Source organism: Cervus canadensis, chromosome 12 (assembly GCF_019320065.1).
Source record: "Cervus canadensis isolate Bull #8, Minnesota chromosome 12, ASM1932006v1, whole genome shotgun sequence".
Classification (NCBI taxonomy): domain Eukaryota; kingdom Metazoa; phylum Chordata; class Mammalia; order Artiodactyla; family Cervidae; genus Cervus; species Cervus canadensis.
In genome coordinates this window covers 23,804,155-23,831,609 of record NC_057397.1, presented here as the reverse complement: position 1 = coordinate 23,831,609, position 27,455 = coordinate 23,804,155, and the positions used below count along the sequence as shown (strand labels likewise).

Here is a 27,455-nt window from a genome sequence, read left to right as displayed (position 1 = left end):
CTCAGAGTGGATATATTGTCCTGCTTCCAGACCACTCTTAGTAGACCTTTTCTTATCCCCAAGGTTAGGCTACTTTGCAGGTGAGAACTCAGGTTCAAGAGTTCTAAAGCCCATCTTACCTGGGTAGGCCCAGATAAGGGGTAGCACAGATACATGGCCGTCTGGCAGTCTCTGATCGTGAACAGGAAATTCTATGATTTGACCTTGTTAAGAAATAGTGCCTGGGGACTTCCCTGGCGGTCTAGTGGTTAAGACTCCACTTAAGTGCTTCCACTTCAGGGGGCATGGATTCAATCCCTGGTCATCATTGTCATTTGGTCACTAAGTGGTGTCCAACTCTTGCGACCCCATGGGCTGTAGATCGCCAGGCTCCTCTGTCCATGGGATTCTCCAGACAAGAATCCTGAAGTGGGTTGGGAGAACTAAGATTCCACACACACTGTGACAGGGCCAAAAGAGGGGAAAAAAAAGAAAGAAAGAAATTGAGCCTGTTCTACCTCTGCGTCTGTAGTGTTTCGTCCTTTGGTTGTACATTTACTCAAATTCCATTATATATTACAGTACTAGAAAAGACAGTCTCCATTTGGATCAGTGTCAGGGTTGGTGTGGTGCTGGAGGGTAGTTTGCTGATTTGGGGAGAGGGTGAGTGGAGAACTGATGAGAAGATTACAGAACTATCAAAGTTTTGGATACAAATGTGTTCTTGGTTGTCAAATGGATGATAACAGAAGCTAAATTTCTGAGAGATTTGAACATGTGGGAGACTAAGGGAACGCTGAGAATTTCCACGCCATTGCCTTAGGACTTTTCATTCCTGGCCCCACTTCACCCTTCCACGTGGGAGAACCCATACTGAACAGCAGAATTGGAAAGAAACCCTCAGCCTTCCAGAACCACCAAGTAGTCTATTATTCATGATCTGCATCAGCCCCAATAGACAGAAAAAGCTTCCCTGTGTCTTAGGTGAAATATCATCAGTGCTGGGGCAGAATCAGGGGATTTGGTTTCACAATGTTATACTTCATATGGAAAGTGTAGAAACAGAAAACCCTGAACAGATGATATAATCTGAAAATAAATTTCATCAACTCTGCCTCTTTCTCCAAAAAAAATAATAACACAATCAAAATACAGCCAAACAATATTATCCACGAGAAGGATTGCTGTATTCTTACAAATACCTCATTGGTAAGATTCATTGTAGCTCGTCTTACAAAAAATAAGAACCTTAATATAAATCATTCTGATAGTACATTAGGTCTTTAAGTAACATACAAAACTTGGGTTCTGAGTATGCTTCTATGTGTTAAAAATAAGTTCACTTTACTCAAATTATTTACACATGTGCAATGCATGGTAAGGAGTTTAATGATGGTGATGGTAGTGATAACATTTGGAACAGCTGTGGAAGTAGATTCATACACTGATTTGGTCTATGTGACAATCCAGATGCAGAAAGATTCCACCCAAACTTGGGGGAAAATGTATGGCCATTCAAAATAAACTGAAACGCACTTTTTTGAAAAGCATATTAATAACAATGCAAATGCCTTTTCTATCTGAATTTTGAAAAGCAGAGTAAAAATGAAACTCATTAGAGAGTATGTGTGGAAAATTTAGATGTTAAAAACCTGACTTAATTGACTGAAAAACAAAGACTGCTGAAGTGAATGTGACTTGAGTTAGGGTTTAGTTTAATTAAGAAGGAGCTAGCAGTCCTAATGACTTTGAAGGAAGCTATGTAATTCTCTGCACTTGAGCGAGGCTAATACGGCCAACTGCCAACATGTGTGCCTTTCTGCAAATGGGCATTTTAAGCAGCGCTTTACTGCAGTGCTTACAGGGCTCAGCTGAGTCAGTCACAGTTTGGTTGTCTTTTTCTTGGTTGCCATAGAGGCCAATTACAGCATCCTCAAATCACTCGTTAAAGGTTAATTTGATAGGAATGTTAAAATTATCTGGGCTAGCCATATTGTGGCCCGGTTATTGTGCTAATTGGAATTGGGTGAGTTGTGTATTGATATAAACAACTGTGCTACCATTACCCTGAAAATGGTTGATCTCAGAAGCTTTATATACATGGACGTTCTCATCCCGCAAATCAAGAGTGTGGCTGAGTTGAGGCTGGTCAGCTCCAGAGTTCTGAGAGAGAAGCTAGTTTCTCAACTTTCCACAGTTTTAAAACCAATCAAAAGTATTTCCTAGAAAACTTTTTGGCTAAAGCAGTGAAACTAGTTCCCTGCTTATCGAAAAATGCCGTAGGGCTGAATGTTAACCTGCCCGTTTTTCTATTATTTCTGGTACTGAAACAGGGGACTGATTTCAGGTCATGTTAAAATTCTCCACACACATTTACCACCACTTCTGGGTGTGTGGCAGAGGAAGGTGAGAATTCACCCCAAAACAAATGTTTACTGCCACCCACATTGTCCCTATGGCAAGCTGGGCCAGCAGGGTAGAGATATGGTCATCTGAGAAAAAGTAGAAATAGGAAATCAGTCCTGAATATTCATTGGAAGGACTAATGCTGAAGCTCCAATATTTTGGCCATCTGATGCGAAGAACTGACTCATTAGAAAAGACCCTGATGCTGGGAAAGATTGAAGGCAGGAGGAGAAGGGGATGACAGAGGATGAGATGGTTGGATGGCATCACCAACTCGATGGACATGAGTTTGAGCAAGCTCTGGGCGCTGGTGATGGACAGGGAAGTCTGACATGCTGCAGTCAATGGGGTCGCAAAGAGTTGGACACAACTGAGTAACTGAACTGAAGTACAAACAAAAAGTAAAAGATGGTAAAAGTATTAGTCACTCAGTTGTGTCCAGCTCTTTGGACTATGGCCTGCCAGGCTCCTCTGTCCATGGGATTTCCCAGGCAAGAATACTGGAGTGGGTTGCCATTCTCTTCTCCAGGGGATCTTCTGGATCCAGGATTGAACCCAGGTCCTCCTGCCTTGTAAGTAGATTCTTTACTCTCTGAGCCACCAGGGAAGCCCAAATAAAAAGTAATATGCCAGGAACTCTCCTTTCCTTGGCCCAGAAGGAATTTTTAGGCAATGACTCAATGAATTCTTCTCTCATTCTTGTCCATGACAAACTAAGCCAACTGCAGACACAGGGTGAGTTCTGGTTTATCCTCTTTGTTACATTACACTCACACAGAGAAACCATCAAAGTTAAGAGACATTCTACCATTGCTCCAGAAGTCATGGTAAAAGTCAACCTTGGAATTTGTGATAAAGAAGGAGCATATCTTTAGAGGAATGAAATCTAATAGCATCTTTCCTCCGCAGGACAGGCAGTCAATCAAACAATATCTAAGCCCAGTGTGGAGTGGAGTACAGAGACACACTCTAAACTCACTCAGGGTGATTGAATCCTGTGACTTATCCTGTTTTGTTAGATAGATTCTTAAAGAAACAATGAGTTAAGCTTTAAACTTGGTGCTCCAAATTATTGGTTCTTTTTTCCCCCCACTTTATATATATTTGTAAACACATACATATCTTTCATCTTTTGTTTTTTCTTATGATTGTGACTGCAGTTTAGATAAAGTAGACATATAAATTGGATAAGTCAGCTATCTTTTATTCTCTCTTAATTATGCTATGCTCAATCAACATGAAAAAGGATCAGGAAATTTCAGTGTTGAATAACCACACAGTTAAACAGAGTGAATGGTGGCTGTCTAGTCTGATAAATAACCCCCGGAGAACTGCCTTCTTACAGAGAGGCTCTGCTGTGGTTCTCAGGGAAATGTCTGAAACGGTGAACATTTGCTGGAAGAAGGAGCACAGTGTGAGGGAAGCCTTTCTCCTGAAATTGTTCATCTGCTGTGTAAGAGGGGGATGGTGACTAACATTTATTATCCCTGAGATGTGGAAAGCCAATCTGGGTACTGAGAACAACTCAGTAATCTGTCAAAAATTGAACATGCTCTGATGTCCTGGTTTCCAATTCTTCTTATTTATCAAGTGTATGGGGAAAGGATTGGAATAGATGAGGGGACAGAAAAAGTGCTAGAAAGGGGTTTTCATGCCTTCGTGAGTGGATAGATTTACAGAACAGACCTGGGTCTGACCCTATGCCTTGTCCTGTGTTAGGTGAGTCCTGGCTGTTTGGCCCAAGGTGTGTCTAGCACATGGAGAAGAGTGTTTGAATCAGAATTTACCGCTTGGGAGGAGAATTGGTTCTAAAAAAGGAATTCATCTGGAAGGAGGAATGTGTTACTTAACTCCCAGGTCGTCAGACATCTAAGGAGATATCCTTGTCTTGGCTCATATCTGGTGTGGTTAGAGATATGAGTATGTGTAAGAGGCAAGTCTACACCTGTGCCCAGGAAGGAGTATTTTTTGTGATCATACAGAGAAGCTTCCAGAATGGAAGTGTATTTGCAGAAACTGGTTATGGAGACTCAAGGCTAATTATCCTAAGTAAGTGTTCAGAAACTAAATTGACTGTATCTTCTTTGAGGACTGAGGAAAGGCCTCAGCATGGACAGGTAGCCTCTCCTATTGAAGATTTCTTATTGTGGTGCATGTTTCATGGAGAATGTGACCCCTATGGACTATATCACTGAAGCTCCTTGCCTGCCACTGGATCCGCCAGTAGGAGGCATTAGCAGGAGAAATAAGAGGTCCAGATTCTCCTTCCTCTCTGGTGTCCCAGTACTTTTTTCTATTGAGTAACTTGAGTTCTTTTTATATTTAGGTTATTAATCCTAATATCTATTGCCTTTCCCTATTTGGTAGGTTGCCCTTTCAATTCATAGATTTTTTTCCCCTTTTACTGTGCACAGGCTCTTTGGTTTTATATAGTCCCATGTACTTTAGCTCTTGGTGCCTGTGTTTTTGTGTCTTACTCAAGAAATAATTGCCAAGACCAATGTCAAAGGGCTTTTCTCTGTGTTTTCTTCTAGGATTTTTGTGGTTTCAGGTCTTATATTTAAGTCTTTGATCCATTTCAAGTTCATCTTTTTTTGAGGGTGTAAGATAGTGGTCCAGTGTTACTCTTTTTCATACAGCTATTCAGTTTTCCCAGCACCATTTATTGAAGAGTCTATCTTTTCCCTATTGTGTGATTTTGGTCAAAAATTAGTTGACCACATACATGTGGATTTATTACTGGGTTCTCTATTTTGTTCCATTGATCTATTTGTCAGTTTTTATGCCATTGCCACACTGTTTTGATTACTATAGCTGTATAATGTAACTTGAAATCAGAAACAAAGCCACTTGCTTTGTTCTTTCTCAGGATTTCTTTAATTATTTAAGGTTTTGAATTTTTTTCTACTTCTGTAAAAAAATGGCATTGGGATTTTGTTAGGAATTACATTGAACTTGTATTAATATATTACTTTGGGTAGTGTGAACATTTTCACAATATTCTTCCAATCTGAGAAAATGGGATATCTTTCCATTTATTTGCGTCTTCTTCAGTTTCTTTCATCAGTATGTTACAGTTCTCAGTGTACAGATCTTTCACCTCATTGGTTAAGGTTTTTTCTAGATATTTTAATTCCCTTTGATGCTGTTACAAATGGGATTGCTTTTTCTGTTTCTCTCTTTCAGATAGCTTCTTACTAGTGTATAGAAGTGCAGCTGGGTTTTGTGTATTGATTTTGTATCCTGAAACTTTGCTGAATTTATTTAGAACCAATTTGTTAGGCAGCCTCATTTTGATAAATTTAGTTTTGTGGTAAAGAGCACAGATGTGGAGACTTCACAAGTCTGAAACCCCCTGTCTAACCTTGATCTCAGTCAAGATTTTGTAACTCAAATCATATGTAGATCATATGTCAAATAATAGTGATAATAATAGTAACTGTCTCAGAAGCTAATGTGAAATTTTAATGAGAAAATACATACTTAACACAGCAACTGAACTATGGTGAATTTCAATATATGTTCACTATTTCTACCCTTTCCTTCACAACCCCACCACCACTGAAAATGTTCCTTGTAGCAGAGGCCAGAAGACACAGACAAGTAGTTAATTTATGCACCCGTAATGAAATTGCCATGACTTCTCATATTTTCATACATATGTGACTATTAGAGTGTCAGCAGATTTCCTAACCTGCCCTGAGCAAGAGTCTTATTTCATTCATTGTGCATGAATCTCATACATAAAGAGGAGGAGGAAGAAAAAGAGAAGTGGTAGGAAATGGAAGAAGGTGGAGAAGCCAATAAATAGCATAGTAGGGAAGGAGAAAGTCACTTACATCATCTTAGTCTGCTTTTCCTAGAAAAGGTTTGGTCAAATAATACTGTGTTTATCTTCCAGCTGAAAGGTCTCTGTCTGCAATCCCCATTGTAAGAATAGGTTGATGTGGGGAGCTGGCAGAGCCTTGGACTGGTCCACGGAATTCAGATTGCATAAGCCTGCATGTTCTCTTTTTATTTTGCTCACATCTTTTTCCCATTGTCAACATTTATTATAGCTATCTTTAGCACCTCTAGAAATGGAAGGAGAAGCATTTAATATCTCTTTATTGAGGAAGCAAAGCACAATATGAAAAAATTAAGTCACTTTTTTCTTGAAAATTTGCATTAGTGTGCAATTAGAAACTTTATCACCACTGCTTTTGTATATTCTCATCAAACACACATTAAGTATTTGAACTTTTAGAGCAGCTTTTCATTTTTCTTTGTCAATATAAGTGTTTCCATTATATGATGGAGCCACATAATGGTCTCTAAGAAGGTAGTGGAGGATGTAATAGTAACATGATGTACTTCTCGTTTAGGGGACGGGTTTCCATTAAACATGCTATTCAAGTGAGAAGGGATGGTTTGGATGATCAGTAATGGGCTACAAAGCTTTTCGCCTACATGTCAATGGGTCCAGCATATCTTTTAGAAAGGTCTGACCATATGGCAAGTTTTCAGTGATGCATAGATGTAATTCCAGTAGGGGTCCCTGTAGAACAGCCCATTCTCCAAATGACACTGAGAGGAAAGAGCATTAGATTAGGAGTTATAAAGCCTGAATTCTAGTCTCAACAATCACTGTTTTATTTCTGTCTCACTTAGCTTCCCAGGGGCCTCGATTTCTGTCAAAAGAACGTATGTTAAAGCCCTATGAGTGTCACAGAAGCCCGATTAACCTCACACAAGAGAGGTGCTTTAAAAGTGCTGTGGAAAGTAGTCGTTGCTATACAGACTGTAAATCCTGTAATCCCAGAGCAAGGTGATTCTGGTCAGCGCCGCTCGCCCCTGAGGTTCTGGGAACAACCTCCAATAGAACACCGCCCACGTGGGCCACCAAGGTGACTGCTGCCTCTTCTACAAACCTGGGGACCTGGAGCACACCTGTGTACACAGCATCTCTGCCACTTTCACATCCACGACACCAATGCCTCGCATTCTTCTCTCACTGGGATGCTCTTTAAAGTCAAAGTCCTAGTGATTGTATCTAACTGATGGGAAATAGATCATAACCCTCTCAGGAAAGTCTGGGAAGTGTAGTTTTTAGTTTTTAGCATTTTAAAAGGAAGTTGGGATGAATATTGCCACAGACAAGAGTCAGATTCTACCATATGTGCCTGTAAAATTCCTGGCACATCAATAGACATTCTTGGACTGAATTCAATATAATTAAAGAAAACATTATAAAAGCAATCAGGCAACAAATAGTAATTGGATTTCTACTATGTGCAAAAGACATTCTACCCAAGTGAGAAAATCTGAATTACCAGAACAGGAGTCCAGTACAGAACTGCCTGTACTTTCTCAAGCACTCCATATTGCTTTGTGTTTCTAAGCCTTTGAGCAAGCGCTTCCCTCTGCCTAGGGTGACCTCTCCCTCTCCTTCATCCTCCAGGTTGAATATCTTTGGTCCTTTACAGCATTACCCAAGCATCACTTCTTTGGGTAACCTTCCATATCTGTTAGGGTACTTTTGACTTCATATAATGGAATTATTATTTTAAGCCACTGAAAGTGGCTTAAATAATAAGGATTTATTGTCTCATTATAACAACAATGAGAGGGAATTCCCCAGCAATTGGGTGGTCAAGACTTTCTCTTCTAATGCAGGGGGTGTGGGTTCCATCCCTGGTTGAGGAGCTAAGATCCTACATGCCTCCCAACCAAAAAAAAAAACAGAAGTAATATCATTACAAATTCAATAAAGACTTGAAAAATGGTCCACATCAGGGAAAAAAAAATAACAAGAAAAGATAGAGACAGAAGATTCCAAGTTTGTAATTTAGCGACATGATGATGTCAACAAGGACCCAACAGCTTTCCTTATTTCTACTCTTCAGTCCTCTGAAGAACAGAAAGGCTGTCCTTTCATAATCAGAACATGAATGACACAACTCAAGTATCATGAGGTCTCATGTGCGTGTGTGCTAAGTCACTTCAGTCGTGTCCGGCACATTGCGGCCCTATGGACTGTAGCCCACCAGGCTCCTCTGTCCATGGGATCCTCCAGGCAAGAATACTGGAGTGGGTTGTCATGCCCTCCTCCAGGGGATCCTCCCCACCCAGGGATCGAATCAGCATCTCTTAGTCTCCTGCATTGTCAGGCAGGTTCTTTACCACTAGCACCACCTGGGAAGGCCCATGTTGTCACACAACTGTGATCAAAGCCAGAAGAGAGGTTTCTCCTTGCACAGTTCCTTCTATCAGGAGAAAACCCTGTCCTGAGACCCATCTATAGAATTACTTTTGCATTTTCTTTCTGGGGGTGTCACATACCCTCATCTGAAACAATCATTGAAAATGAGCATAGAAGTACAGTGATTGACGGTGACTGAGTTAGACTTATGAGCACTGACTTCCTGGCCCCACCAGGGAGAAGGAGAGCGAATCATCAAACCAGGGCTCTTCCAAGAAGGAAGGAGGAGAGAGACGGTCAACCACAGCATCAGCTACACCTTCCCACTCACAACCGTAACACCCGCCTGGGCTGTGTGAGGTGCCCCACCTCTGTGCTCTCATAGCAACCTGTAATTAGTATAATTGCAGTACTTACCACATTGTCAACTCACTTATCAGTTCTGCCTCCCTCTGAGCTCCTGGGGGGTGGGGGTAGACCAGCAGAGGCTATTTATTATTCATCTCTGTCTCTAGACTTAGCTCAGTGCCTAGCACATAGAATGTATCCAGTAAACACCGGATGAACTCAAGTTAGATTACATAGATCATAATTCTGTCCATGTAAATGGATATTAGCCATTCAAAAGAATTACTTTATTACCCAACTAGATCACATTTAGACAGATCACCTCAAGTATTCTTGCATAATTATAAGTAGTTATTTCAAAATGCCAGTAAAGCAACTAGTAAGATGGACATTAATAAGTAAACCGAGAGCTATCTTGCTTATCTTGTTCCTGTTAAGTAGCTAAGCTTTGTAGTTAATCATTTCATGTTCAGCCCTTTCATTTATATCATGTCTATATAAACAAAAAACATAAGTTTGGTAACCTGACTAAATGAAAACAGTTTTGAATTAAGTTCAAAAACATGTCAACAGTCACTAAATTTGTGTGCTAGTATGTGGAGCCACAAGAAGGGAGAACAAACATTTTATGATCATTTATCCAACACATTCTGGTCTCACACCGCCACAATGAAGAAGCAGAAACGGGACTTATCCTCCACCTGAAACAGCCAATAAACAAATATGTATGAAGTATTGGTTCATAACACACCAGGAAGGCAACAAAGAACAGTGATTCCCTGAGAAACAGACAAGTGAGGTCAGCCCTACGGTTGTCCCAGCTTATTGCCTTGAGAGACTTTCTGGGCAGTGGTGCAGGATGGGGGTCTGGGGGAAACCCAGAGGACTTGCTGGATTGAGATGAGGCTGAAAGGCTGGGGAGACCAAGGTGTTCATAGAACAATACTAGAAAAAAAGAATGCTGTGCAGTGAGAGATCAGTAGAGGGTTCCCCTTAAATATTCAGCTGAGTCCAGATCAGAACATGCGAAAAAGGGAATTCTCAGGGACTGAGAAAAGAACCATCCAACAGACCAGAGGTAATGGAGTCCAGCACTTGCAGTGGGCCAGGAATAGTGCCTGTTCCCACCAGCCAGACTGGAAAACTTCATATCCATGGGACTTTGAGAAGAGTACCTGGGAGGGTCTCATCTCACTAGTGGGGGAAGTTATTCCTAGGCTGAATGCAGTTCAAATTCTGCCTGACAAACATTAAAATCAAGACGTGAAAGGATTCACCTGTTTCCAAGTAATTTAACTGTCTTCTGTTTATGAGAATAGAAGAATTTTACCCCAAAGGTAAAATTTGAAATGTCATCCTTCTAATCAAAAAGTACCTCCAGGTTGAAGCAATCCCTATAAAAATTTCAGTGGCATTTACTTTCACATTTATTTCACATGTAGAACCACAAAAGACCCCAGTAAAGTCATCTTGAGAAAAAGGACAAATCTGGAGGCATCGTACTCTGATTTCAAGCCATATTACAAAGCTATTGTAATAAAACAGTATGCTATAGGCATAAAAATAGAACGATAGAGGAGAATAGAGAGCCTTGAAATAAACCCATGCATATTTGGTCAACTAATTTACAACAAAGAAGCCAAGAATATACATGGGGAAATTCTTCAATAAATGGTGCTGGGGAAACTGGACCCCTTATCTTATACTAGACAAAAAAATCAACACAAAATGACTTAAAATTTGAACAATAGACCTGAAGCCATAAAAATCCTAGAAGAAAACAGGGGGTAAGCTTCCAGACATATATTTTGGCAATGATTTTTTTGGATTTGACATCAAAAGCAAAGGCAACATAAGTAAAAATAAAGTGAGACTACATCAAACTAAAAGGCTTCTGGGCAGCAAAGGAAACCATCAACAAAATGAAAAGACAACCTACAGAATGGGAGAAAATATTTGCAAGTCAGACATTTAATAAGATGTTAATACCCAAAATATATAAAGAACCCATATACTGCATTAGAAAAAAAAAAAGCTAGTTTAAAAATGGGCAGAGGACCTGAATAGATATTTTTCCAGAGAAGACATACAGATGGTTAACAGACACATGAAAAGATGCTCAACATCAGTAATCATCAGAGAAATGCAAATCAAAACCACAATGAAAATATCACCCCACACCTGCCGGAATAGCCATTATCAAAGAGACAACAAATAAGTGTTGGCAAAGATTTGTAGAATAAGGGAACGCTTGTGCACTATTTGTGGGAAGGAGTCAGAGAAAGCAATGGCACCCCACTCCAGTACTCTTGCCTGGAAAATCCCATAGACGGAGGAGCCTGGTAGGCTGCAGTCCATGGGGTCGCGAAGAGTCAGACATGACTGAGCGACTTCACTTTCACTTTTTACTTTTATGCATTATGCATTGGAGAAGGAAATGGCAACCCACTCCAGTGTTCTTGCCTGGAGAATCCCAGGGATGGGGTCGCACAGAGTTGGACACGACTGAAGTGACTTAGCAGTAGCAGTAGCAAACTGGTGCAACAAGTATGGAAACCAGTAGAGGTTCCTCCAAAAACTAAAAATATAACTACAGTAATTCCACTTCTGAATATTTATCTGAAGAAAACAAAAAACATCATCTCAAAAAGATATTTGCAGTCCTGTGTTTGTTGCAGCATTATTTACAATAACGAAGACATGAAAACAATCTGAGTGTTGATCAACAGATGAGTGGATAAAGAAAATGTGGTATATGTCTACATATTTTGAGATATATGTCAAATATTTTGGGAGCATAAAAAAGAAGAAATTCCTGCTATTTTTGACAATATGGGTGGATCTCAAAGGCATTATGCTAAGTGAAAAAATCAAACAGAAAAGCTGTATGATCTCACTTATATGTGACATCTTAAAGTTAGAAAAAAGAAACACAAATTCATAATAGCCAGAGGAGAAAGGTGAAGGAGGATCAAGTGTGACTGGTGAAGTTGATCAGAAGGTATAAATTTTCAATTATATGATAATAAAAGCTTGAGAATATAATATGCAGCATGGTAACTATAGTTACCAATAGAGTACTGAATATTTGAAAGTTGCTAGAAGAGTAGATCTTATGAGTTCTCATTACAGGAAATAAAAATTGTAGCTTTGTAAAGTGGTTGTCTGTAACTAAATTTGTTGCGGTAATCATTTTGTCATATATACATATAGCAAATCATGTACACACTGGACTAATACAATATTATATGTCGTATCTCAATAAAACTGGAAATAATGCAAGCAAGAATTCTGTAGATAAGAGAAAAAAGAATTCTGTAGATCAAATGCTTTAAAATTTTGAAAGAAAAGTTGTAACTCTATAATTTTGTCTCTTTAATTTTCTTTCAAGAGTAAAGTCAAAATAAAGACTTTGCAGATACACAAAAGCTGAATTAGCATCATCAGCAGACTCACACTATAAGAAATATTAAAGGAAACCCTTTAGGCAAAATGAAAAGAATACCAGATAGAAATCTAGATCAACACAAAGGATTTTTTTAACCAGGCTGTCCTATTTTATTTTATTTATTTCTCTTTGGCCGCGTCACACTGGCATGTGGGATCTTAGTTCCCTGGCTAGGGATCAAGCCTGTGCTCCCTGCAGTTGAAGCGTGGAGTCTTAGCCACTGGACCACCAGGGAAGTCCCTAAAAGAAGAATTGATGAGCACAGAAAACAGAAAAGAATTTTCTATTATTTAAATCTCTTTTCAGAACAATTGACTATTTAAGAAAAATATTAGAAATGTAGTATGGGATTTATAACATAGGGAAAAGTAGAATGTATGATAAAATAGTACAGGAATTGGGAGGGGAGAGATGGAGGTACAGTAGTATAAAGTTTTTATGCTGTGTGGAGGGTAACCAACTGCTTCAGCTGCCCTGGGACAGAGGACCTTCTTATGACACCAGACTTTCAGTGCTGCACTGAACCGGCTCCAGGAAAACTAAGATCATCAATCACCCGCTTCCATCAGGTGCATAACGTCACAGAAAGGTAGCCCTGCCAGAGCCAGACCGGCCTCTCCGCTTGACCTCTCTGTGCCTCAGTTTACTCAGCTCTAGTATCAGGAGTCTTAATGCCTTCTTATCATTGTTGCTACATGAGTTTAGTTACATGATACATGTGAAGTTTGACACATACTAGGGATTAATAAATATTAGCTATTATTATGACCTAATTTGCTTTGGAGAAAAGTCAAAGTTATATTGTAGAGAATGAATAAGAGAAAACATGGACAACAACCAAAGAGATAATTTAGTAGGCTAGTACATTGGAAAAGACCCTGATGCTAGGAAAGATTGAAGGCAGGAGGAGAAGGGGATGACAGAGGACGAGATGGTTGGATGGCATCACTGACTCGATGGACATGAATTTGAGTAAACTCCAAGAGTTGGTGAGGGACAGGGAGGCCTGGTGTGCTGCAGTCCATGGGGTTGCAAAGTGTTGGACACGACTGAGCAACTGAACTGAGTACAGTAAGCAGACCAGAGATGATGAGAACCAGAACTGGGGCAGCGACTTTAGTGTGGAAGTAAGCAGAAGGACTTGAGAGAAAGTAGCACCCACCATGTGCAGTGGTTCCTTCTTTCCGTAAATAGTCATCGAGCTCTGACTGTGTCTCAGGCACTATGCTAAGGCAGTGAGGGCACACGTCCAGAACAAGAGACTTTTATCTGCACCAAATATTAGTTTATAGACTCAAACAATGACTACCTTTTCTCCTCTCTGTGTTGATTTTTTTTAAAATATAGAAACAGACAGCATTTAAAATCAAAATACGAAAGCATTTCTAAAGCAAGTCAGAAAGACCCATAGGAACCATGTCTTAGCAATTTTTCTTATATGATAAAATTATTGTACATTTTTTAATTCATAAAGCACATGATAATATTTGATATTGCCTGTTAAGATTTTTTTCTACATCAGGAGAAACTGTCATTAAAGATAGGTGGTTTTTTTTTTAATACAAATGAGCTTATTTACAAAATTTAAACGGACTCACAGACTAGAAAACAAACAATGGTTATTGAAGGGGCAGGGGGCAGGGAGGGGTAAATTAGGAGTTTGGGATTAGCAGATATACACCACTATATATAAAATAGATAAACAACAAGGGCCTACTGTACAGCACGGGGAACTATATTCAATATCTTGTAATAACTTATGATAGAAAATATGAAAAAGAATACATATACATATGAATCACTTTGTTGTACACCTGAAAGTAACACAATATTGTAAATCAACTATGCTTTAATTTAAAAAACAGACAGAAGATTTTTTTATTCATAGCTTTTAAAGTACATATTTTTAAATTTTAGGAAATATACCCTGTGATCCTTTCCTATTGGTCTAATACTTCAGAGAATTTGTATAGGCCCATGGACACAAATTTGGCTCACAGAGCTCTGCCTGCCTGAATTCAGGTTATACTTAACATCCCGCCTGTGTATAATATTGTTTTGGCATTTTGACAAATGCTTGATGACTCAAGAACTATAAAGATTAAAAAGGATCAGATTTTGTGTGTCTTTTTAGCCTGTGTTGGGTTTTTTTTTTTTTTTTTAAGTCCAAAAGACCTACTTATTTTTAAATTCTTATTATTCAAATACATTTATCTTTTATTTCTTACAGGATGTATTTTAAAACCCCATAGACAACTAAAATTGCTTAATATTGTCAAATAATGCTGAAGGTGTGCTCACAAACTTTTTCAATTCTTGAGGAAAATAAATGTTATCTGAACTATTATGGACAAAGCTGCTGGTACTTTGCAGCAAAAGAGGAAGGAAGTGGTAAGGAAAGTGCAGAGTGGTGCTTTATTTTTAAAAGTATAGCATTTAGATTTAAAAGTATGCACACAAAGCATTTCATTTTCTATCAAATTTTCTACCTTTAGGCTGGGATGACCTTAATTCATATATAGACACACTAGACAACCAGACCTTTACAGGAAGGAAGAAAATATAAGATCAGATGTTAGATTGAACATAATGACAATCCAGTTGTCACAGTCATGTTTATTGAGCAACCATCTAAGTCATTGGGTTTCTGCTGCAAGGACTAGAGATAAACATAAGGCACAGTTCCTTCTTTCCAGAAGCTTCCTGTCTCCCCGGAAACAGAGCCCACCATCTCCTGAGGCCGTTGACAGGCAAACAGCATCTCGAAGTCTTCACACAGAAGGGGGATTCCTTGCAGGATTTTTTTTAAAAAAGCACTTAGGTGAACTATTTTACTTTAACAAGTCAGGGAAAGGACCAGTTACAGTTAATGTAAGAACAGAGATCCCCATAGCTCTCTTTTAGGGTCACTATTGATGCTCCATGTAGCACTCACAGGTTTCCTGATTGTTTTGCAGTATCGTACCTTGATACACATAAAGCAAAATTATTTCACTCAGAGAAAGGTGGGACAATTTCTTTCTTTACAGCCATATGTACTGTGAAACTAGAAGTCAAGACCACTTAAATTACTCTATTTTCAATAAAGACACCCAAAAGGAGCAGTGCACTCAGTTGTTCAGTCTTGTCCGACTCTGTGACCCCATCACTGCAGCTGCAGCCTGCCAGGCTCCTCTGGCCATGGGATTTTCCAAGCAAGAGTACTAGACTGTGTTGCCATTTCCTCCTCCAAGGAAAAGGAGCGGTAGCCTCTCCCATTTCTTCAGTGTCCCAATTCTCTTCACCAGCAAAGAACCACTTCCCACTGCTTACAGATGAGGAGTCATAGCAAAGAAGCCTTGTTCTGCTTTAAGAGCCAAACAAAGATGTTCCTCTGAGAAGGAAGTGAGCCTGTGAAACTGCATCTTCAGTGCCAGGGTGCAGAGGCTCCTCCCCTTCCTGTGTCTGCTATGCAGTGCGTCCTAAACAGTGTTGGTGTCCCCCAAGATCCATGTGCTGAAATCCTCATCCTCTCCATGATGGCATAGCGGGAGGGCAGGTCAATGGGTCATATGAATGGAGCCCTCATGAATGGGATTTGTGCCCTTTTGTAGAAAGAGTCAGAAGAGCCTTCTTCCCTTCTCTGCTCTCTGCCGTGTGAGGGGACCTGCAAACCAGGAGGCAGGCCCTCGCCAGACACTTGGTCTTCCGGCATCTTAATCTCAGACTCTGCGGCCTACAGCACTGTGAGAAATAAGGTCTGTTGTTGCAACCCCCAGCCTGTGGTCAGCTTGCACCAAGCTGACCACAGGGGCAAAATCATCTCCATTTCATTCTCCTCACAAAAGAATTCAGTTTGAAGTGCTATAATGCATATGCATATCTGTCATGCCATCTAAGAGCAATGGGAAGGGTACTTCAGTGAGCCAATGAGATCTGCCTCTAAAATCTTACACCCAAAAATTATTTATTTCATCTTCCTAGGGTGCATTATTTGGAGATGTGGGAAAGGCAAGAGTAAAGAGGACATGAAAAGCCCTGTTTGTCCTGAGACTTTTAATATATCTTTCTTTAATGCTCAAAACCAACTTTAATTCTTTAAGAAATTTTAATCCTTTTTTTCCCTACTGAATATATTCAGAGCTCTAAGTCAAAAAAGACCTTTAGATTTCACAAGGTCTAAGATTATGAAAACACATAGAAAACACATTAATGCAGCAAATGTCTGTAGAGGATTAGCGCACATCCCATGTGACTTTAGTGCCATCAAGTGGACCAGCTGAAGCAGTACCGCCTCTGAAAGCTTTCATTACAGTCTGATTGGTAGACGCTTATGCCTGGAGGGCCCCGCTTTTCAGCCCTCACTTACGCCTGGAGGCATTTGCTGAAAATGGAGTAAATGAAGGAAAATCTTGACTTTTAGTTTCACAATACATATGGTTATAATAAAAGAAATTGGCCCACATTTTCTGCAAAATTTGATAAAACAGATTGTCATTGTCAACAAATTTTGTGAGGAATCTTTCTGTCTATAGCACTTATGGTAAAAAAAAAAAATGACTATCAAAGTTCAGAAAAGTCTTAAGTATTTATGATTCTAAAAATTAAATACTTGAACACACTGCATCATTAAATATTTTTGTGGCACTCAGAAATTGTCATTTGCCCAAAAACATGGATATCATATTCTTTCTTTTTTAAATAAATAAATGTATTAATTTAACAAGCTATTATAAAATAGTTATGTGACCACTACCTACATTATGAAATAGAATATTCTCTGGACCCCCAGAAGGCCCCTGGTTGCCCTTCGCTTTTGTTTATAATTTAGCTTCAAACTGAGTATCCCTAAATAAAAATGTTTTAGTTTTTGCCTACGTAAAATCACAAGATATGTGATATATGTGTATGAGATTACCTTCTTCCCCATAACCATGGGTTTTTAAGATTCTTCTACATTGAAGGGTATATAATGATCCCATTTTTGTTGCTACATAATATTCCATTGCATGAATTATTTATCCATCCTGCTGTTGGTGGACATCTCAGTGCTTCCAAGCTGAGGATACTATGAATAATTCTCCTTTGAATGTGTTCATTCATATGTTTTAGTGCCTGTCTCAGCATACAGTTCTGAAGTTGTATGGGAAGGGTGTAAACATAAGAGTGGATTTGCTTTGTCTTAGAGGATATATATGTTCAGTTTTACTAGCCTAATGCCAACAGGTTTTCTACAGAAGCTATATAAATTTACACTTCCACCAGCAATATGAGACCTCTCAGTGGTCCATATCCTGACCACAGGTGTTATTGATAGGTCTCTCTTTCATTTATTTTGAAGAGTTTGCTGTGAGCTCATGATTATTTCATTTTGGTTTTAGTTGCTGTTTCCTTGATTATCAGTGTGGTTAAAAACATTTTCATGTTTCATGGCCATTGTGATTTCCGCTTTTTCAACGGTTTGTCTCTTTCATGCTGGTTTCTGGAGTGCTTCACATATTCTGACATGACCTTTGTCACATGTATGAGTGGATATCTTCTATTTTGTGATTTGCCTTTTCAGTCTCCTGCAGTATCTTGATGAGTAAATATCCTTAATTTTATTATAGTCTATTTTAATGATTTCAGTTTCATATTTTGTTTTTAAAATTCCAAAGTAATGTCTTATCACCAGTTATGTTTGACTTAAGCACTTGGCTAGGTGGATGTCTGCTGGATTTTCCACTGTAGTTACTCTCTTTCTCACTGAACAGGTAATATCTTGGGGGAGATAATTTGAGACTAGGCCTTACTTCTGCTCAAAATTTTGTAAATCAATTTAGCATCCAGCAGTTTTCTTGTCTGTGACATTTGTTACTATGGTATTTGCCTACTGTGATTCTCTATTTCCCACTTTTAAAATACTTATTAGTTGGAATTCTACTGTGAGAAGAAGCTGTCGCCTCTTTGACTGATTGATTCAATTATTTATTTACATCAAAAATCACTTTTGCTATATTGTGCTTGTTAGAAGAGAGTGACTAGAACCAGCCCTCAAGAAGAGGAGATTACACAATGGCATAAATTCCAAAAGGGAGGGTCAACAGGACCCTCTTCAAGTTGCCAAAAATGCCAGATATTCCTCTAAAAAGTACCCACCGTATTTTACCTTTAAATATTAATGCCATCTGAAATAACAATTTAAAAACTACTGTATTAGTTAGTAATCAGTACAGTCCTACGATCAGGAATCATTTTTTATACCTGGGGCACCAAATAAATTATCTTTTTTCCAAATAAGAACCAAACTACGCACAAGTAAGGTGGTAACAGCAATCATTTTTAGTCCAGCACAGGGGTTAAGAGTCGTACGTATGTGGATTAAAATCCATGTTCTGCAGTTGGGTACAAACTAGTTAACTTCTCTATACCTCAGATGTTCATAAGTCAAGCAGGAATGCTATTAGAATGCTATTAGGATCTTCCTCTAGGGTTATTGGGTCTTTCCAGGTGGCTCAGTGACAAACAATCTGCCTACCAATGCAGGAGACATGGGTTCGATCCCTGGGTCAAGAAGATACCCTGGAGGAGGAAATGGCTTCCTACTCCAGTATTCTTGCCTGGAAAAATCCCATGGACAGAGGAGCCTGGGCTCCTGTCCATGGAGTCACAAAGAGTCAGACACAACTGCGTGACTGAGCACACACGCACACTAGGGTTATTGGACTGGGCATTTGTCTTTTGGGGTATGTCTAACATCTATGTTATTTCCATTTGAAGGAATCCTGTTGTTTGTGGTTCTGTATTTATCATGGAGAATTATTACTACTACAGTCTCAAAGAACTTTTTTTTGCCCCATTTAAAAGCTGTTGTAACTTATTCAGATTTCCATCTTCCTTTTTATGTGTCTGTCTTCTATGGGGCAAGGATCTGCTTTATGTCCACAACACTTGGGAAAAGCCCTGGTTTACAATTATTGGTGATTCCTATATTTTTGTTAAACAAGTGAACAAATGAATAAATGAAATGAGGCAGAAAGCATAGATTTACTTCAGTGTTGTCTGTGTCAGCATCAGGAGCAAACTTTGAGTTGAAAACCAACCTAAAACGTTTGACCACCCTTTTCAGTGAAGCACAGATATACATAGAACAGCATTTTGTACCGTATTATAACTGAAACTGTTAAACCATGGCACATTCTCTTGTCTTTTCCCATTCCCAGCAGAGCATGAAGGCAGAACGTCTTGGCAGTTTCCCACAGCAGCACTGAGACCAGACTGAAACATGCGGTCCGTTTTTGTTTAAGTCCTGAGGAAATTATAGCTCAGAGCAAAGCTCCCAATGACCTTTTGGATGCGGTCACTCTGCTGTGTGAACCTCCGGGCACGAGACCTTGGGTATTTGGGGTCTCCAGCTGGACTGCCTTATTGCTGCACGTTCTTGCTTAGAACACAGCCCCTCTGTGAGGAAGAAGCCCTCGTTTCTACACCAGACAAGAATGTCCTCAGTGACATGCAGATGCCCCAGAGTCCAAGCCTGAGATTCCCAGAGACGCACAGGTGACTTAGCCAGTCCAGAATCAACCTCCAGGGCCTCACTTCCTGGTCAGGATATTCTAACTCCAAAGATGGCTCACAGTCAGAACTTCATTTCTCTTCATTGGACACCCAGGATGACCACACGGTGGGATCTTATTCTGTGGATTCGAAAGGATAATTTTCTCATTATCATAAGAGCCAGCAGTTACTTAGGAGTGCTGAGACTTTATAGACAGTAATTACATTTACTCATCACAGTAATTTTGTGAAGTCAGTAGTATTCTGCCATATACTCAGATGAGGAAATGGGTATACTTATTTGACTTTCCCCAAATTATATACATAATGAGTAGCATAAACCTGTATCTGATGCTAAAGTCTAACTTATTGCCCAACATTAGTGCCAGGGCTATACCCATGAATTAGCCAGGCCTATAAGATGATCAGAAAGGTCTCATTTCATTCCCCTAAGGTATTAGGGAAAACCCCTAGAATTGGAGATGGACACACCTGGTTCGAGTCTAACTGTAACTTACCAAGAGTGTGGTTATGCTAAACAAGATATACAAATTCTGAGCTAAGGTTCCTACTGCATTAGCTTATTGTGTGGATTAAAAGAGATGGTACAAGCAAAGTGCCTATAGTGCTGGGTCCACTGTAGGTGTTTAATAAATGCTAACTACAACTACCGCACAGTTGCAACTACTCACAGGCTAGTAAACTAATGCTCAAAATTCTTCAAGCCAGACTTCAACAGTATGTGAACCATGAACTTCCACATGTTCAAGCTGGTTTTAGAAAAGGCAGAGGAACCAGAGATCAATTTGCCAACATCCGCTGGATCATCAAAAAAGCAAGAGAGTTCCAGAAAAACACCTATTTCTGCTTTATTGACTATGCCAAAGCCTTTGACTGCGTGGATCACAATAAACTGTGGAAAATTCTGAAAGAGATGGGAATACCAGACCACCTGACCTGCCTCTTGAGAAACCTATATGCAGGTCAGGAAGCAGTAGTTAGAACTGGACATGGAACAACAGACTGGTTCCAAATAGGAAAAGGAGTACATCAGGGCTGTATATTGTCACCCTGCTTATTTAACTTCTATGCAGAGTACGTCATGAGAAACGCTGGGCTGGAAGAAGCACAAGCTGGAATCAAGATTGCCAGGAGAAATATCAACAACCTCAGATATGCAGGTGACACCACCCTTGTGGTAGAAAGTGAAGAGGAACTAGAAAGCCCCTTGATGAAAGTGAAAGAGGAGAGTGAAAAAGTTGGCTTACTAATTACTATTCAGAAAACTAAGATCATGGCATCTGGTCCCATCACTTCATGGGAAATAGATGGGGAAACAGTGGAAACAGTGTCAGACTTTATTTTTTGGGGCTCCAAAATCACTGCAGATGGTGATTGCAGCCATGAAATTAAAAGACGCTTACTCCTTGGAAAGAAAGTTATGACCGATAAAAAGCAGGGACATTATATTGCCAACAAAGATCTGTCTAGTCAAGGCTATGGTTTTTCCAGTAGTCATGTATGGATGTGAGAGTTGGACTCTGAAGAAAGCTGAGCGCCAAAAATTGATGCTTTTGAACTACTGTGTTGGAGAAGACTCTTGAGAGTCCCTTGGACTGCAAGGAGATCCAACCAGTCCATCCTAAAGGAAATCAGTCCTGGGTGTTCATTGGAAGGACTGATGCTGAAGCTGAAACTCCAATACTTTGGCCACCTTATGCGTAGAGTTGACTCATTGGAAAAGACCCTGATGCTGGGAGGGATTGGGGGCAGGAGGAGAAGGGGACAACAGAGGATGAGATGGCTGGATGGCATCACTGACTCGATGGACATGAGTTTGGGTAAACTCCCGGAGTTGGTGATGGACAGGGAGGCCTGGCGTGCTGCAATTCGTGGGGTCACAAAGAGTCGGACATGACTGAGTGACTGAACTGAACTGAACTGATTGAGTTATAACAGAATTACTTCCTGATTTCTGTTCTCACTGGCCCCATCTGCATTTCCACATATTTGGAAAAATTCACATTTAATATACTTACTGAGAAATGTGTAATGTAATTTTAAATCCACAAAAATATGATATTTTAAATTATGCCACAATCATATTCTTATAGGTCAGGTGACCTTATAAATTATTGTATAAACTGAGGCACCTAAGAGCAAAAGAAAGCATTATTACACTGATATTAAAAAAAACTTTCAGTTACAGGCTATAAATACTTTCCTGTTTTTGGAATAGGCAACAATAAAAAGAAAAAAATTGATGACATGTGGGTAGTGATTTTAGGTAACTATACCCTTATGCTAGCAATAATATATCTATATATGGATGAAACAATGTTTGTTTGAGAGATTATCAGTAAGTCTTATATAAATATCTATACTTCTCCCACATACTCATAGCTACCTTACATTTCTATTTATAAGAACACACGGTGTTTTCTTCTTTGTTCTTTTGAATATTCTTATAGGCTTAATGACATTTTTGCTGTCATAACCTATAATGGAAAAGAATCTAAAAAAGAATATATACATATATATATACACATAATTGAATCAGTTTGCTATATACCTGAAATTAACACAACTATATGTAAATCAACTACATGTCAATAAAATTTTTTTTAATTTAGTGACATTTTGGGATGAACTAGATACGGTAGTTCCTTCACTCTTCACCTAACACTTACCCTTAGATAAAAGTGCCCAGACACAGATAGCAGGGGCTTATTGTTTCAGTTGAGGAGTGGCTTTAAAACAATCTTCATTGCTACTAAGAAGAAAATATTCAGATAAACTAGTTCACAGTTGTACTTTCATAAATATTGTTTAACATTTAATGGGTTTAAAGCTTACTGTCTATTCTACAAAGTATCTTACTTACCAGGATTTTCCAGCCAGTTAATCTTCGTAAACATTTTTTATTTTATATTTGAGTATAGTTGATTAACGATAGTGTGATGATTTCAGGTGGACAGCAAAGTGATTCCATTAGTATCTATTCTTTTTCAGATTCTTTTCCCATTTCCGTCTGCTACACAGCGTTGAGCAGAGTTCCCTGTGCCATACGGTAGGGCCTCATTGATTATTTTTAAATATAGGCGTGTGCACATGTCACCCTAAACTCCCTAACTATCCCTTCCCCGTAGTCACCCTAAGCTCATTCTCTAAATCTGTGAATCTATTTTGTAAGTAAGTTCATTTGTATCTTTTCTTTTTAGATTCTGCTATTAAGCGATATTATACAATATGTCTCTTTCTCTGTCTAACTTATTCCAGTCGGTATGACGATCTCTGGGTCTGTCCATGTTACTGCATATGCATTATTTCACTCTTTTTAATCAGGCCAGTTCATCTTGAAGGGCACACTAGGTTGTGTCATCCAAAACTACACATTTTACTGAGCCTTTTACTGAGATTATTTCTTTATGAAAGTTTGGATTCTTGCTTAAAATTTCTTTGAGAATTCTTCAAGTACTGCAGTCACATTCTCTGAGATTTTTTGATTGTGTTATAGCAGAAACAAAGTAATTTAAGTATTTTTCTCAATACAAAATTGATAGATACTCACTGTAGAAAGTACTGATGTATAGAAAGAGAAATTTTCTAATATTTATAATCCCACCAAGGATAACTGCTTTTTTTGGAATATTAATTGCTTTACACTGTTGTGTTAGTTTCTGCTGTACAACAGAGTGAATCAGCTACACACACACACACGCACATGCACACACACTCACACACACACACACACATCCCCTCCCTCTTGGACCTCCCTCCACCCCACCTCCATCCCACCCTTAACGTATCTCACTGTTGGAGAAGGAAAGGGCAGCCCACTCCAGTGTTCTTGCCTGGGGAATCCCAGGGACAGAGGAGCCTGGTGGGCTGCCATCTGTGGGGTCGCACAGAGTCGGACACGACTAAAGCGACTTAGCAGCAGCAGCAGCAGCATCTCACTGTATGTTTGACTTGAATTTTCCTGATGGCTAATGATGTCAGGCATCTTTGGATTGTGCTTATTGGCCACTTATATATCTTCTGTGGGTTATTTACCTTTTCATTATCAAGTTATAAGGGTTCTTTATATATTCTAGATACTAGGCCTTTACTATATACATAATTTACAAATATTGTCTCTCATCTGTGGGTTGTCATTTTACTTACGTGATGGTGTCCTCGAGGGACATGGTTTTAATCTTGATGAAGTCCAGTTCACCTAATTTTTCTTTTGTTATTTATGCTTTTGTTGTGATATCTAAGAATCCTTTGCCAAATTCAAAATCATAAGTGTACCATTGTGTTTTATTATAAGCATTTTATAGTTTTAGCTCTTACATTTAGGACTTTGATCTGTTTTGAGTTTATTTTGATATGGTGTAAAGTAAAAATCTAACTTTATTCTTTTACATATTGTATTACCCACCACCATTGTTTAAGAGTAATCTTTTCTCATTGAATAGTCTTGGCACCCTTATAGAAAATCAGCTGACTATAGATGTATAGGTTTATTTTGGACCCTTAATTCTTTTCTACTGATCAATATATCTGACCTTTCTCATGTCATTACCTCACTGTCTTGATTATCATTGCTTTATATTAATTTTGAAATTGGGAAGTATGCGTTTTCCTTCTTTCTTCTTTTTCATAATTGTTTTTGGCTATTCTAGGCCCTTTGCAATTTCATATGCATGTTAGAATTAGTTTGTAAGTTTCTAAAATGTCAGCTGGAATTCTGATAGAGATTGCACTGAATCTGTAGATCAGCTTAAAGAATATTCTCATCTTAACAGTAAATCTTCCAGTCCATAAACATGGATGTTTTTCCAATTGTTTAGATACTCTTTTAGTATTTTCTTTCAGTAATTTTCCTTCTGTATTGCTTTATTATAGTTTTCAGAGTATATGTTTTCTAGTTTTTTAATAAATTTATTCCTAAGTATGTTCATTTTTTATATTTTAAATGAGATTTTTTTCTGAGCTTCATTTTATTATTCATTGCAAGTATATAGAAATACAACTAATTTTGACATATTGATCTCATAACCTGCACTCTTGCTGAATTTGTTCTATAAGCTGAATCTTAACAAATTATTAAGGTTATTAAGAAAAATTAAAGTATAATAAAGCATATTTTTAAGCTTTTCATACATTTGCTGAATTTCCCTAGAGAAGTAGTACACTAGTTTGTACTCTTACCAGAAATCCAGTCCTTCAAAATTAAGTTTTAACTTGTCTTCTTCTTTACAAATTAAAAAGGTAAAATAGTTTCTAATTTTTGTTTAAACTTGCAGTTTTTAGATTACATCTGTACTCATTGGCTCAATGGTAAAGAATCCTCCTGCCAATGCAAGAGACAAATCTCTGGGTCAGGAAGATTCCCTGGAGGAGGAAATGGCAGCCCACTCCAGTATTCTTGCCTGGAAAATCCCATGGACAGAGGAGCCTGGTGGGCTACAGTCCATGGTGTCGCAAAAGAGTTGGACTTGACTTAGTGACTCAACGACATCAATACTCATTTAAGGGATGCCTTCCAGAAAATAGGAGCCCAAATGAAATCAGGAAAACACAATCATCATAGCATGGTCCCCCTAACAGCTAACAGCACAGTTCCAGCATTGTCAGTTGTTCTTTTTGGTGTTTAAAATCCCATGCTATCAAGACAAGCTTCCTACTATAACTCTTCTATCTTTTATATAATTTTTGGACAATAATACAGACTGTAATGATATTTATGAGGCTTCTCACAGTGTCAGTAGATTTCTACCAATCCCTAACTGCACACCAATTTAGTCTTTCTGTATTATCCATTGCTGCTTAACAAATTAACCTCAAAGTTTAGTGACTTCAAACAGCATTAATCATCTCATGGCTTCTGAGGGTCAGGAATGTGGGAGCCATTGGGTGGCTCTGTCTCAGGTTTTCTCGTGAAGTCGCAGTCAAGCTGGCTGCTTGGGATGCAGTGATCTGAAGTCCATTTCCGAGGAGGCTCACTCAGGTAGTTAAAGCTGGGATGCACAGTTGCTGCTGGGTTAGAAGTCCTGTTTCCTCCCCACACGGCCTCTCATTGGGTTGTCTAGTTGTCTTTTAAGACCTGGCAGCTGGATTCCTCCAGATGATGAGTGATGAGGGGTTGGAGTGGGGGCAGAGAACTTGAGATGGCAGCTGCAGTCCTTTATAACCTGACCTCATCACTTGTGCTCTATGTTACTGGTCACAACATCTGAGAGAACTAAACAAGGCTGTGAGCACTAGGAGAGGGGCGTTACCGGGACTGTTGTAACAGAAAGAATCATGCTGCTTATGGATTGTGACTTATTATTGTTGTTCATCACGCAGTCCTGTTGGTCTCTTTGAGACCCCATGAACTGCAGCACGCCAGGCTTCCCCATCCTTGAATATCTCCCAGGGTTTGCTCAAACTCATGTCCATTGAGTTGGTGATGCCATCCAACCATCTCATCCTCTGTCACTCCATTCTTCTCCTGTGATTTATAATCAGAACATTCATTTAGTCTTCATCCCTATTTCTGGCCCAGAGCTCCTAAAACCCTTGGAATTTCCTAAGAAGTACCATAAAGGTATCTTTTGTTCTGTTCATGCAATAACTTTTGGAAAGCCCCAAGTAACCTACGCATGAGGGCTGGTCACCAGAGGAAGCAATTATGTTATTAGAGGGTTGGAATTTATAGTCACCAACCCCCAAACCCTCCAGGGAACGGTTGGGCAGAAGATTGAACTGTTATCAGTGGCCAGTGGTTTAATCAATCACACCTGTGTCATGAAGCCTCCATAGAAACCCCAAAGGACAGGGTTGGGAGAGCTTCCAGGTGGTGATCACATGGGTTTGTGGGGAGGGTGGACTGCTCCACATTCCTTTCTCCATATCTTGGGCTATTTGTCTCTTATATTTGGCTGTTCATGAGTTAAACCCTTTTATAATAAACTGGTGACCTAGTAAGTAAAGAGGGATTTGTTGGAACCCTCAGTGGCTTCCCTGGTAGCTAAACAGTAAACAATCTGCCTCTAAGGCAGGAGACGCATGTTTGATCACTGGGTCGGGAAGATCCCCTGGAGGAGGAAATGGCTACCCACTCCAGATTCTTGCCTGGAGAATTCCATGGACAAAGGTGCCTGGCAGGCTATAGTCCATGGGGTCACAAAGAGTCCGACACGACTGAGCAACTAACACACTCTCAATCTATAACTAGTTGGTCAGAAGCACAGGTGACAACCTGGATTTGCAAATGGCCTCCGAAGTTGGGTCAGTGGTGGGATGGGGGAGGGGAGAATCTTGTAGGACTGAGCCCTTACCCTGGGGGATCTGAGGCTGTCTCTAGGTCAACAGTGTCAGAATTGAGTTGACTTGCAGGACATCCAGCTGGTGTCTGAGAATTGCTTGGTCATGCAGAAAGAAACCATGCCTTGTGACTGGGGTCAGAATCTCGTTCCTCACCAAAAATTTGTTGTTGTTCAGTTGCTCAGTCGTGTCGGACTCTTTGTGACCCTATGGACTGCAGCATGCTGGGCTTCCCTGTCCTTCACTGTCTCCTGGAGTTTGCTCAAACTCATGTTCATT

The 27,455-nt window shown here is 39.4% G+C and overlaps 2 long non-coding RNA genes across 2 annotated transcripts in view; one reads left to right on the top strand and one right to left on the bottom strand.

The window, feature by feature from the left end:
* The window catches only part of LOC122451363, a 43,707-nt gene extending 23,141 nt beyond the window's left edge, over nt 1-20,566 (top strand). Inside the window, exon 6 of the long non-coding RNA XR_006272384.1 lies at nt 19,547-20,566. This is a non-coding gene — a long non-coding RNA (uncharacterized LOC122451363). The remainder of the gene's footprint in view (nt 1-19,546) is intronic.
* Nucleotides 1-27,455, bottom strand: part of LOC122451364 — a 53,945-nt gene that overhangs the window by 2,455 nt on the left and 24,035 nt on the right. The gene's annotated exons all lie outside the window — the stretch shown is intronic.